This window comes from Peromyscus leucopus, chromosome 23, assembly GCF_004664715.2.
Source record: "Peromyscus leucopus breed LL Stock chromosome 23, UCI_PerLeu_2.1, whole genome shotgun sequence".
Taxonomy (NCBI): domain Eukaryota; kingdom Metazoa; phylum Chordata; class Mammalia; order Rodentia; family Cricetidae; genus Peromyscus; species Peromyscus leucopus.
Genome location: NC_051082.1, coordinates 33,424,070 through 33,437,747, shown reverse-complemented (window position 1 = coordinate 33,437,747; position 13,678 = coordinate 33,424,070). Strand labels below are relative to the sequence as shown.

General features: G+C 51.8%; 1 long non-coding RNA gene across 1 annotated transcript; it reads right to left on the bottom strand.

The window, feature by feature from the left end:
- Positions 1–4,948: 4,948 nt before the first annotated feature.
- LOC119086528 lies at positions 4,949–12,265 on the bottom strand. The gene is made up of 2 exons (XR_005089834.1): positions 11,505–12,265; positions 4,949–5,200 (listed from the first exon to the last, which is right to left on the bottom strand). It is a non-coding gene; the product is annotated as an uncharacterized LOC119086528 (long non-coding RNA).
- Positions 12,266–13,678: the final 1,413 nt, after the last annotated feature.

Sequence of the window (13,678 nt, the reverse complement as noted above, 5' to 3'; positions counted from 1 at the left end):
GTGCAGTCCTTGAAGAAAGCGCCTTTGACTCCTGCCTGCCATGAGCGAGGAACAACAGACAGCGGGCATGGCCGCCTCTGCTCCCAGGCATCATTATTTGAGGTGCTTTGCCGCAGAGCGCCCAGGCCCAACTGTGCCTTTGCCTTGGGTGGGGCTCTCCCATCACTGTTGATGAAACACCCTGCAAGGTCTGGGGGTGCGTCCTGGAAAAGGGAGGTCGGGCCTTTGAGATCCTGTGGAGGGCATGTGAGAAGCGCCCTGGGCCTGTGAACGGTGTGCAGAAGATGCCCCAGCTCAAGGGCAGCTGAAAACACTCCCCTAGCTGTCCCTCGTGCTGCTGCGTAAAGCCTGAGGATCCTTCAGAACTGGGGAAGGCAGGCTGCCTGTGGTAAGGGCTTTGGGTTTCATCTCACTGTGACAAGGATCCAAATTCTGAGGGCCACAGGAAGAAGAGCAAAGTAAAAAGGCATGCAGGTCCAGGGAGTGCCCATAGCTTTACCCACAGAATTCTCCTGCAAGCATCGTGCGCAATGAGTGGTACTCAAAGCCCCTTGCCCGGGGCTGAAATGGGTGCTGGCCCTGAGAACCCACACGTGCAGATTCCAGACAGCGCAGTGGGATGGCATCTCTCACAGGGCGTTCCACAGATGCCGAGGTTCCCAGCATAGTTGGTACCCTCGAGGCTAATGTCACCACACAATGTGCCAATCGACACTGCCAACCTGGCACATTCTCTGTCAAGGAGGGTACCAACTCCTCCAGGCCTTGCTCCTGAGGCATTGCTAGCACAAGTCACAGCTAGGAGGACTCTGCCAGGGTGTCTCCACACTCCCTCCTGAAAAGGAAGCTTGCCAGAATCCCCTGGTCCAAAATGCATGGGACCCCCTTTCTCCCCTGCACGGGCAAAGCCAGAGCTAAGTCTTGTGATCTTTCCTTCTCTAGCCAGGCAACTGCTGACTTGCCTGACCTCGAAAACAAACAGGAAGTAAAGGCTGTGCGAAGGCTTGGCTGCTTCCTCGAAGATATTTATTCTGATTTCCCGACAAGTGAGCTAATTGGATAGGCTCCCGTGACAGACATCCCAGGCGAAAACTCGTAGCTTTCTGCCAAAACAGCATATTGCATACATTACCCTACTTCCACACTGGGACTGGGAGCCACTGTGCATCGGGAGCAGCTGTACGTGGACCCAGGAATCAAGCGGGCCACGTGGACCCAGTGCCGCAAGAGCACTCATTCCCTGTGTGTTTTTGCTGTCGTTTGGTGGGTATTTCTGGGTTCAAAGTTCAAAGGCAGCCAGGGGGGAGAAGAAACAGAAGCGTGTTTGGACATAACCAGCGAGAGCCTCCCCAGCAGGCAGGGATGTGTTCCCTCCACACATCCCCCTCGGTGTTCTCTTGCCCGTGGGACACACCCACTCAGGCTCCTGGATCACCCCATTCCCACTCCCCAACAGTGGTGCCTAACTCATTCACTGATGCTCCAGAGGGGCAGGGCTGGCCCCAAGTGCCCACACGGAAAGGCAGACACCAGGCGGGCCGTAGGCTCTGTCATCCACAGAGTCACCCAAGATGGTTCTGCACTCTTCCGTCCTGGCCATGAGCACGGACCCAGCCTTCCTGCCCACCCCATCAGCTGATCTGGAGCCAAGCACTGAACCTAGGAGGCTCCATTTTAACCCTTGCCACCACACTGTAGAGAAAGCCCAGTTTTAATCCCGAACTTGGAAACAGAGACACTGATTCAGATGGTTCAGGAAGAAAGTGGTTACTGATTCCCGCTGCTCCACAGGCAGGATGGTACTGATCTCCCTGAAGTTAGCCTTCCCCAGGGCAGGACCCCAGGGAGCAGAGGCAACCCACTTTTAAAAGGCGACACCAGTTCAAAGCAAATGGGACCTGCCCTGGACCATGACCGCCAACTCATTCCTGCAACACAATTGCCTCTGAGGGATGGGGCCCCGGGACAGCCACCGGGCCTTCCTCCCGGCAAATGCCAGCTGAGTATGGCATTCCCATGTGACTTCTGAGCATCCCTGTGGCGATGAGACATTCCATTTCCATTTTCATTGATTTGTTCCTATTGATTAAACTTTCTTAAATGGTTTAAGTTGGGATAAAAGAAAACAAGAAAACAGCTAAGTTTGGGGAGCACGGAGATTTTATACTTCCTTGTTAAGGCTTTGCCTACTAAGAAAGTCTATACAGTCTCTTTCTCTCTCTCTCTCTCTCTCTCTCTCTCTCTCTCTCTCTCTCTCTCTCTCTCTCTCCTCCCTCTCTCTCTCTCTCTCTCTCTCTCTCTCTCTCTCTCTCCTTCTCTCTAGCTGAAATCCTGCTGTAGCCAGAATGAGTTTGAAGGGATCCAAAGGAAGTGACCCCTTGAGGTATTTGTAACTAGCTTGATGATTCCCAGCGTAGGTGGCGGCGCTGGGCATGTTTCAGTTCAAATTCCAGGTCACAAACAGGCTGGATACTTACAGTCTGCACACTTACTTGTTTTGGCACACTTAATGTTCTCCATGAAAACCCCAACTTGTGGCGAAGATAACAATCAGTTGACATAACCACCCAGGGCTGTGTGGCTTGGGAGGCCGCCCTGGAGCAGGTCTGCAGGCCTCCTTAGACGGCGCCTGCATGCTCTGTGCATCAGTAGAACCGTCCATGTGACCCTCCTGGTGTCTTTAGGTATGTAAGTTGTCACATCATGGGACACTGTCAGGTGTCAATCTCTCAGACACACCCCTTTCCATTAAGGTGAACTCTGAGCCCCGCCAAATGTTGTAAAAAAAAAAATGGCATCATAGCACAGATGACCAGCTTTTGCTCTGAAGGTTCTGACGGCCACACTCCTGTTTTATCTCTCCATGAAGACACAGTCACACCAAGTCTCTTTCCTGTTTTCCTTCGGGGGGAGCCAGAAGTACTCACCAGGTGTTGAAACACAAACTTAGGTCTTCCAATTGACAACTTCCCTGCGCTGACGGCCGTGTTGATTTCCGCCTAATGAGAGATCCAGGGTAGGCAGGAGTCTGGAAGATACAGCCCAACCACTGTTGACTCTGCTGCTAACCACACGCATGTTTACAGGAAAATGGCCTCATCTGCTTCCCACAGCTCCAGCCACTCAGCCATGTGAGAGCTGTCTTCAAAGTCAATTGCCCGTCATTTTACTGATTTATATTGAACAGCGAGCAAGGACCCCGTGAGGTATTTGCAGCTAGCTTGATGATGCTCGGTTTATAAAGTGGCACTGGGCAGCGTGTTTTGGTTCAAATTCCATCAAGACAGAATGTAAATCCCCAGCCCCGCCACTGTGTTCACAACGTGAACACTTCAGATAAGCAGGGCCATCAAACCCTAAAGGAAGGAGGAAATGCAACCTGGATTTCTTCAAACAGCGCCTGAGCCCACATCTTCTTCCAGACCTTGGATGTGAAAGTGACTCTCCCAGTGTTTAAAACAGCCATCACATAGATTTTTCCCAAGAAGTGCCCGTGAGTAACAAAGGATAAGAATCATCAGATAAGGCCGTGTGACCTGGAAATTTTCCTATTTGCCCAGATTTTAACATTTCTGATTTCTTTGGAGCCTTCTAACAGAAAATTTCCTTTGAAAATGTGAATCTTACAGAAAAGAGTGGCCTACTCAATTGCTAACCCATTAAGGTTCTGATTTCACTTAGAGTTCAGAGACCAGCTTCACTTCTGGGCCGTTCCCTCTCAATACCCCCACTGCCGCACCTCCCCATGTACTAAAGTATAGAAGCTTCCAGATCTCTGGGAGCTGGCTCTGACCAGCAGTTTCTGAGTGACCACATCCTGGCGGACTCTCTTTTACACTTCTCCATGCAGTCTTGAGCCACAGAACGCTGAAGACAGGCAAAGTGGACGTGTTCAAGCCTCCCCTGACAGCAACTGGAAGCCACGCAAATGACTTAAAGACTGGCAACTGTATGCAATCTGTACTGCATTTCTCAACAACAAATTCATACAGTGTTTCAACTGAAGGGAGACTCAGAGGTCTGACTCAGCCCACAAAGCAAGGAAATGGGGGGCACAGTGACTTCCCGAGCTCAACAGAGCCCCGGGGATCCTTAAGAATCCAGGCGCAAGCCAGACTGAGCCATCCAAATGGAGGCTGACTAGAAGCTGTCCTGACTGCTTCTCTGGCTCCCAGGGAAAACTGCACACACTAACCAATTCATTGTTTTTAATTCCTCTCTTCACACTCCAGCTCTCCGCTCCCCCCGCCTCCCCCCACGGCCCCTTTTTCCCTATCGCCTGCACTATTTAGCCATTTCCAAGCCGGCTACTGTCTTTGTGCCTGATTTTTTTTTTTTTTTCCATCCTTTCCTTCTGAACTTCTGCAGCCTAACTGTCGTACCTCATCACGCCACTTGGTGGCAGTGTTTCAGAGCAGTCCCGAGCCCTGCAACGTGGCTCTGGGCTGGGCCCGGGTTCTTTCCAGCACAAACAACGGGGGCGGGGGAGCAGGCAGAGAACGGATTCGCTGGCCTGGCGTGGTTGGGAAAGGATGAGCATTCAGTTTTATGGTAAGGAGGAACAGAGGTCTGTAACCTGTCCGCGTGCGTTCTGTGCCTGCTTTATCCACAAGGCTGGCATCTGCTGCCACCTTAACAAAGGAATCTCAAATAGGAAAGCTGTTTGGGAGGTGTCCTTAGAAAGAATGACTATCACCTTCTGCTCTCCTCATTTTTTGATTTTTCAACCCCGCCACTGGGCCCTGATTTCATCCACAAAAAAACATCAAACGAAGAGGAAGAAAGGCAGTCCCTGGAGCATTATGTGTGCTGGACAGAACAGTAATGGTCCAATCCTTCTAATGGCTTTGGTCACTGCAGGATGTTAGCTATTAGAGGGGTCTGTTTCAAGGGAGGAGAGGGGAGTGGGGGGACGGCAGGGCCATCTGCTGATTACAGTACAACCAGGAATGGAAAGGACATTTAAAGGGACACAGTCCACGGATCTGGACACAAGTAAGTTGTGTGTGGGTTTAAGGTCTATTTAGGGCTTGCGTTGTAGCGTCTGAATTATTTGCATAGTTCTAAATGTGATGTCTGGGGTGATAGATGATTCCAGGAACTACTCAGCTCCACCCCCCTTGTCAAGTAGTCCGGAGGGGGACTATCAGGAACGTGGCCCCAAATCCTTCGCTGTTTACGTCATGGTCGGCTCCGGCTCCTGTGGAAGACAAGCCAAATGTTTTTATTACAAACAGATCAGAGCCAGCCCCAAACTGTGAGGAAGACGTTGAATTGTCTGGCATTCTGCTCCTGTTCTCCCCCGGCCCCCAGCCTCCACATAAGAGACAGTTCTCAAATCCCACTGGTGGGCCACCCCCTCCGGCTCCCCCCACCCACCCCACCCCACCCCATTCCTTCCTCTGCACTTTGCCTTCCCTTCCAGGCCTGACCATAAAATGAAGAAACTGGATTTTTTCCCCAAGTGTGAGCCATCAGGAAATGAAGGAAGCGCTCTCCACTACAGAAAGTTTGGGGGCTGGCCTTCCTGATGTCCAGAATGGAGATAAGACCAGGCTTCCCCTCTGGCTCCATAGGTAGTAACTGTTGGTCTGTCTGGGGTTTTATACCCCAGCTCGATGAGAAAGACGATGTCAATTGCTTAGATATCCATGCATCCTCTCATTGAGAAAAATAGCGAACATCTGTCCCCTGAGCTGAGACTACGGACAGCCTTGAGGAGAGAGAGAGTTCCGGAACACAGACCAGGGAACGGGTGATGCTGGTATGGAGAGAAGGATACATGAGGTCACAGAAGCCATCACAGGAAAGCCAAATGTGAGATCTCGAAGAAAGAGAGCAGTTCTAGCCACGAGGAGGTCAGGAGTTGGCCTGGAAGGTGGCCTCACACTGGTCAGGCACAGAGGACAAGAATATGAGGCTATTTATGAAGACGGCCAGTATGCGCTCGCAGACTTGGGAGCTCACGGAGAAAGGGGCGAGGCAGCTGGAAGAGCCGATCAGAAGGAGAAAAACAAGCCACCTGAAGAGTGGGGACAACCACACAGCCAGACTCCACAGACAAGGGCATGTCCTGTAGAATCTGAGTGTTTTAGAAACGAGGCATAAGAAAGCCAACAGATCAGGAAGTAGCTGCCATTGGCGTGATAGTTAGTTCATCCCGGTTCCAAGCAGAAGGAGCATACTACGCAACCGCAGACGGGGGACGTTGGGAGCTTGGGGGGTGAGGGGTGAGGACAAGGGTTGAACCTGGTCAGCAGCAGAGGGCAGCAGAATCAGCAGGCTCCGCATAGACTAAAATGCGTGCTTCGTAACTCTGGGATCTAGGGACTGCTTCCAGCTGGGCACCTAGGCCAGAGGTGATGGAGAAAGGCAGGTACCCTTGGGAATAAGAGCTCAATAAAGGAGGAGGGTGGGGTGGGACCTTTGGTTGATTTGCCTCTGAAAGACATGCTAGGATGGGAGTGGAGAAAGCAATGGATGACTAAGCCTTGGATTTTTCCCTCCAGAGTTGCAAGCCCCCCCCCCCCCCGCCACCACCGCCACCCCACCACCACACACACGGAGATGTCAAAACATCAGAATAGAGAAGACAAAAGGCGAGGTCAGTGTCCCATGAGATCATCCAGGACAGCGTGTCTCGCAGCGCCATCCTTATCCCTATGGCTGTCACTCCAGTGCTCTGCACTGGGTGACTCAGCCTCAGCCCCTCACTGACTCCCCTCTGCTGCTCCCTTCAGGAAGGAGACTCCCAGGAGAGGCTCAAATGGATTCAGTGGCCACCGGCCAGCACTCGCTGTTCTGCATGGGCACCGCTAGCTGCCCATGAATCAAGCGTCTACTCCTGGTCCAATCCATTTACCGGTGGGTCTCATGGCTTGGCAAGCTATGCTGAGAAGCCCCTCCTTGGAAGGGTGGGGGACTGCGTCGGGAGAGATTTCTCAGAACATTCCGAGAAAACAAATGGAGCCGGCTCTTGGCTTTTCTCATACGAAGATTATAGAAACCAGGAAGTGAGTCCACGTCACAGTGGCAAATGTGTCCGAGGACTCTGAACGAGGTGATAGGTGGAATCGTCGTTTTTATACAGAAGATTAGCTTGGTAATAGTTTGTGAAATAGGATGGAGAGGAAAGTGCTTGGAAATGGGAGATTCATGGGGATCTTATGACAGGTCCTCATGGATCCCGGCACCTGGGGGAGATCCTGGCTGTGGTAACAGAGAAGAAGAAAGGGGGGGTCCCCAGGGACCAGCTGAGGGAGGTACCGCCAGGGCCTCAGAGCTGACTGGTCAGGGAAGGAGAGAGAGAACAACTCACAGACAATGTTGAGATTAAGAGAAGGATGTCTCACGAACAAAACCCAGCAAAGCACAGAAAGGGGACAGAGGCAGGAGAATTCAATTTAGATATACAAGTTCTGTTTGACGATGGACACACAAGCGGTTACGTTGGCACCTCGGTAACCAAAATACTTGAGGAAGTAACTTACAGGAAGGGAGACTTATTTGGATTTGTGTTTCAGAGGTGTTACTCCGTCATGGCGGGGGGGGGGGGTGTATGTCAGAACAGCTCAACAATGTGGTAGACGGGATGCACAGGGAAGTCACCAAAAGTGACCAAGGCAAGATGCAGCCCCAAGATCATCCTCCAGTGACCCACTTCCTCTAACCAGGCAGGAAGTTGCAACACCTTCCAACCATCTATTCAAATTTTGAATCCATCAATGAATCAGGGTGTTCATTAGTCAGAGCCTTTGCCGTCCAATTGGCTCGAGACACATCCTCAACGGCTTGCCCATGGGTGTCCTCTACCGGTCCCCTAGACGACTCTCAGTCCAATCAAAATGACAGTCTAAATTAACTATGGCACACAGCAATGGTCCCCTGCTGCTGCTGCTGCTGCTGCTGCTGCTGCTGCTGCTGCTGCTGGGTCCCCAGCTCCTGCTGGGCCGGCAATTTTATGACTCCGCCAATGATGCCCTCCTAAGCCATCAAAGGAGTAGCTCTCACTTTTCACCCATGTGCTCAGCCGCTCTACAAACACAAGTACCACATTCCTGGGTATCCTCAGAGGCCTCAAAAGCCGAGATCCTGTGTGCATGGTGAATAGATGCTGCTAACGCTTGTTCAGTGTTCTCCCCCAACCTCTGTCTTGGTGTAGATGTTAAAGGATGGAAACGTGACTCTCTGAGTGCCTGTAAAGGACTTGCCTCCCTGCCTGATGATGCCATTGTGGAATATTAGTTGAAAATGTATTACATTTGTTTATGCTGTGGAATATTTGCTTAATGATGCAAAGATGTGTTGCATTCTTTTATGTTGCATTTGTTTAACCCTGAGAAGCTGTGTTACTGTGCCTGTCTAAAACACCTGATGGTCTAATAAAGAGCTGAACAGCCAATAGCAAGGCAGGAGAGAGAAACAGGCGGGGCTGGTGGGCAGAGAGGATAAAGAGAGGAGGAAAAGAGGAGAGAATACACCAGGGGCCAGCCACCCAGCCACACAGTCAGCCACAGAGTAAGAAGGGAAGAAAAACATATAGAATAAAGACATATAGAAAGGTAAAAAGCCCAGAGGCAAAATGTAGAAGAAGAGAAACAGATTAATTTAAGCTAGAAAAGCTGGCTGGAAACAATCCAAGCTAGGCCGGGCATTTGTAAGTAAGAATAAGCCTCCATGTATTTATTTGGAAGCTGGGTGGCCCCAAAGAGCTGAGAGTAAAAAACAAAAACAAAAACAAAAACAAAAACAACAAAAAAAAAAAAACAAAAACTCCACACTAGAGCCAGAAGACAGAAACACAGGCTCAGAGAGCTTGTGTGGAATCGGCTCTTATGTGCATTCTCAGGAAAAAGTCTTGAAATATTTGCTAAGCTGGATGCAAACAAGTTAGCCTTTTAGGTTTTCTTTTCATTCTTAGTTTTTTTTGTTTCTTTTTTATGTGTACAAGTGTTTTGCCTGCATGTATATATGTGTACCATACACACATGCAGTGTCTGCTGAGGCCAGAAGGGAGCATCAGATCCCCTGGAACCAGAGTTACAGATGGTTGTGAACCGCAATGTGGGTGCTGGGAACTGAACCCAGGTCCTCTGCAAGAGCAGCCAGTGCTCTTAACCACTGAGCCTTCCCAGCAGCCTCCTAGGTTATCTTTTCTACTGAACAGACATTTTTGCCCCTCTAATACATAAAAATAGCAATAATCGTAATTTGTAATTTAGCAGTATTCTGTGAGTTAACATCTAATGTCACACAGCTGTATGCCTAGTTGACAGTTAATAGTAGCCCGAACTCAGTAGAGAATTGGGTTATCTTTGCATGGACTTCTTGGATGGTGTCCTAACGTACGGCTCTGAAAAGTCAGCCACCATCCTTTTGTTTTCTCTCTCAGCTTTGGGTAACTTCTATCTTCTGTCTTGCCTTAATAAGTTAGAGCTCACCTCCAGCATCATTTTCTGAAGAAGCTCTCCTAGGTTCTCTCTGTTGTTATAACACAACGCCGGAGACAAGGTTATTTATGAAGGAAAGGGGGTTGTTCAGCTACAGCTCAAAGTAGGGCAGCCTCGTCTGATGAGGGCCTCCTGATACGTCACAACAAAGAAGATGGCATCGATCACGTGAAGAGACGATGGGCAGGAGTGTCACGTGGGTGTCTTGGGGGAGAGGAAGGCACAGAGGAGGCTACTTTACACAGTCCACTTTCACAAGAGTGGATCCCGTTGTGACTGGCCACACCTCCTAACGTGGCCACACTGATAACCAAATCACAACATGAGCCTTAACAGGGGCAAAACACACCAAACTCTCGCACTAGCCTCTCTAGGCCTCCGGACACTGTCAGAGTGCCGTCTGTTCATTTGCTTCCAGGAAATCAACGGTTCTCCTTTCATAGTGGTTACCGTGAAAATCGTTCTGACACCTGTTAAAGCAGCAAGGAAGACTTTGTTCAAGGCTGTTGCAACAGATGTTATGACGCAAGCCAGGCCCACCTGCCTAGGGGTGGCATCGGTGGGCTGGGCAGGGGGCCCTCTTGGTAGAGGCAATTCTTCAATTGAGGGTCCCACTTCTCAAGTGTGTCAAGTTGACAAGGTTATCCAGCACAAGTGGGGGTCTCTGATCAATAATCACGGTAAAAGAGCCTTGGGATTGACTATTACTAAGAAGGGCTATGAGGCTTCTCGCTAGCCAGATTATTAGTCACTTTCTGGTACATCATAAACTACCTGAGATAGCCAACTTATAAACAGGAAGGATATTTTGTCTCAAAGTTTTAGAGGTTTCAATGTATGACTCTTTGGGGACCCAGGTGAGGGAACACTCATGGTGGAAACAAACATACAGCAGGGTAAAACCACTTACGTCACGTCCAGCAGGCAGAAAAGAAGAGGACAGCCTCCCTTGAGGACAACTTCCCATGACCCAAAGACTTCTTCCCACAAGACCCCATCCTCTTGAAGGTCCCGATACCTCTCAGTAATGCCACCCTAGGGCCCAAGCCTCTAACACACGGGCTGTGAGGAGCGCTCAGGATCCAAACTACAGCACCCCCGAACAAGAATTTTGCTGAAGACAGGCCCACAGTAATCAGAGACTGGCGGCAGGAAATAAAGACTTGATCAATTGCCCTATCAAGTGTGGGAGTTTCTTTGTAAACGGACTTAACAGGAAAGATGCTAACAGTGAGTGACTGCAGACCAGGCAAGGACAGAAGAACGGCCAAGGTTGAAACCTCAAGTCCAAAGTCTCCTCGAGGACTCAGCTGAACCTGACCAAAGCTTGTCTAAGGAGAAACCGCTTCCTCCGCTTCAGGGTCCACGCGTGGTGGGGCCACGTGGCGACGCCTGCCTGCTCTTCCAGACTCTTAGAAAACAAGACCGTTGTTGGCTTCCTTTTATCGCACCAGCACCTGCCCTGTGGCTTGAGGCCAGGGCGGTGCTCAGTAACTCTCTTGGGCCCAGGCCCAGGGGTGTGGCTCATTGGTAGAGAGCACTTGCCCGGTACGCACATGAAACCCTGGGCTGCTCTAGCGCTGAAAACCAAAGCACACATTTTTATGATGCGAATTCACGTAGTAAGGTACTTTGTGCACATTGACGTGGTAAATGACAGAAAGAACAGCCAGCGTTCCCAGCCGGGGGAGAGCCCCGGACGGCAGGAGGCAGACCACACAGAGCAAGGGTTCGCTCTCTGCCTGTGGTTATTATACTAGTCTTTGTTTCCATTTGCTTCACTGCGCTCTCTCCCCCCCCACCCCCGTTGGCTTCCTGGCTGGGAATTTATGTCCAGAGGATGGGAGAGCAGCGCTGCTGAACCCGGCTGCTGGCTGGGGCGCGCTCTGCCTGCAGAGACCCAGGAAGGGGTGTGTGGGGAGCAACCGCCCTCTCTCCCCTCCGCGTGGCCGCTCCCCTCCACGGTGCCCACCCTCTGCAGACGATGGCTACCCAAGGGGGAATTTGTTGGCGAGGGTGGGGGGGGGGCAGCAGCAGGACTCTCGTTGGGCTCACCGTGGGGAAACACCTCAGGGATCGGTCTTCCTGAGAATGGACACGGAATGTGACCCCGCATCTCCAGGTCTCAGTTCCTTCCCTTCTGTTTCCGTATCCCCGGCGCCTGTGGCGTCAGTCTCACCCGCAGCCTACGCTACAGCTACATCTTGACGACTTCTTTTTCATGCTGTCCATTTCTTATTAGATTCCGGCTCAGCACGCCTCTCTGTAAACGTTATCTCCCAGTGTCTTCTCTACAGAGGCCCTGACTTAGAGAAACCAGTGCCCGTCTGCTCGGCCCCTCCTTGGGACACCCGGCTTACGGGTTGTGTTAGGTGGCACTTTGCGGTGACCCCCGAGAGCCCTGTGTTCAGATGCCACCCAGATTCTCCAGTGTGGGCTGCTAAGGTGAGAGAGCCGTCTGGCCAGCTCTCACCGGCTCTATCGCTGCTCACATGGATGAAAGCCAGAAATGGTGTTCTCGAGCCCTGTGGCTCGGAGGGCGGTCTTCAGACCCCAGGCAGGAGCATCTGAGGCCCTCAGGCCAACAGCTTCTGAGGACATCAGTCCTGTCAACAGTCCATCCAGGAGCTAAGAAGCAGACCCGCTCTGGTGAACCTTCTGACCCCAGTGGAGGCTGTACCAGGCAGGTCCAGCCTCGCCCTGAGCAAACGAGCTAACTCTAGGGTCGAGCTTGGCCTGAGTTAGGACCCGGGGCAAGGCCCTCAGAAGCTACCTCAGACCCCTGTGGGAGATAGTCAAAGCTATTCCAAGCTGTTCCAAGCCACTGCACTCGGGGGCAATTTGTGACATCACAAAAGGCAGCCAGCGAGCGCTACACCTGTTCTGCTTGGAAGCCTGAAGGACGTTTCGTATTTCATCCTGGTAACCCAACTCTTGATCTCCTGTCCCTAAGACCACAGGGAACAGAACAGAAACATGGGCACAGGCAGGACCACTGAGCCCTTGGTATCACGGTTGTCACCAAGGGCTCAGGACACCCACCTGCGGAGGAGCCTCAGAGGACGAACCGCCCCCTTCCCCCACCCCAGCCTCCTGTGGGACTCAGGAGGCGCCATTGGGGGTTGGCGGTTAGGGGTCGCTGGGTCAGCCGGCTGATTGTGATTATCCTGTGTGGACTGGGTAGCAAGAACTAGCTATGCCTCCCTTCACGGACCCTCCACCGGACACACAGACATCCCAGCGGAGAAAGGGAGGCCGTCGCCTCTGGGACAAAGAGCCATAGAAACAGCACCAGGTTCACATCATTCCAACGGTTTGAAAAGTCACCTCGGGGCCCGGGAGACATCCCCAGACGTGTCTCCTGTGAGACTCCAAACTCAGCCAAGAGGACAGTGAAGACTGTCCCTCCTGGGTCCCAGCAAAAGGAAGGTGGCAGCCACGGGAAGTGATAGGAAACAGGAGAGAGCTTCCAGGGCTGTGCACAATCTCACCAAGGACTTGGCCAGGCTGTACAAGTGGAGCTTTGAGGCAACCCTGACTTGAGGCCCAGGGAGGTCCCTGGTGAAGTTACCTTCATCATGAAAGGATTTTCAGGAGGGTCCCAAACTTACACAGACCATCAACCCCCCCTCCCCAAGCTGGGGTTCTTTTAAATCCTTCATGATCCTACGTATTAGACCGGATCATTCCGCTCTGAGAGAGTTCCCTGTCCCCCGGTGACAGCCTGTAACATTTGTGGGCTCTGCACCCATCTCTCCCCACCCTTGGGTCCCAGAGGGCCTTATTCTAAATGCCAGCCTCTGCCCATCCTGCAGACGTTTCTCAAGTCTACGCCCCTTTTCTAAAACTTTGCTCCCCCCGACTCCTGAAATGGCAGGTCCCTGCTAATCCATCGCCAGCTCGCTGGTTTTGACAGTGTGCTCGAGGGGCAGAGAGCGAGCATGTTTCCTTCCTAGACGCCACCCAGAAGCACCGTGATGCTCTCTGCCTGTGCCTTACAAGGCACAGCGCTTCCCTGATGAGGCGAGGGGATGCCTAGTTTGTTGACTGGCAGCTGAGACCTGTTCTGCACAGCCAGGGAAAATATCCAGGATAGAGACAAACTCAGGTCATATAGCCAAGTGGAGAGGTTCTCTGGCCTGCCTTCCACACAGCCACAGGAGGCAGACCGCATGCCGGGCACTGAGTGATCTGCTTACAACACACGGTGAGTGGAATAAACTCATGGC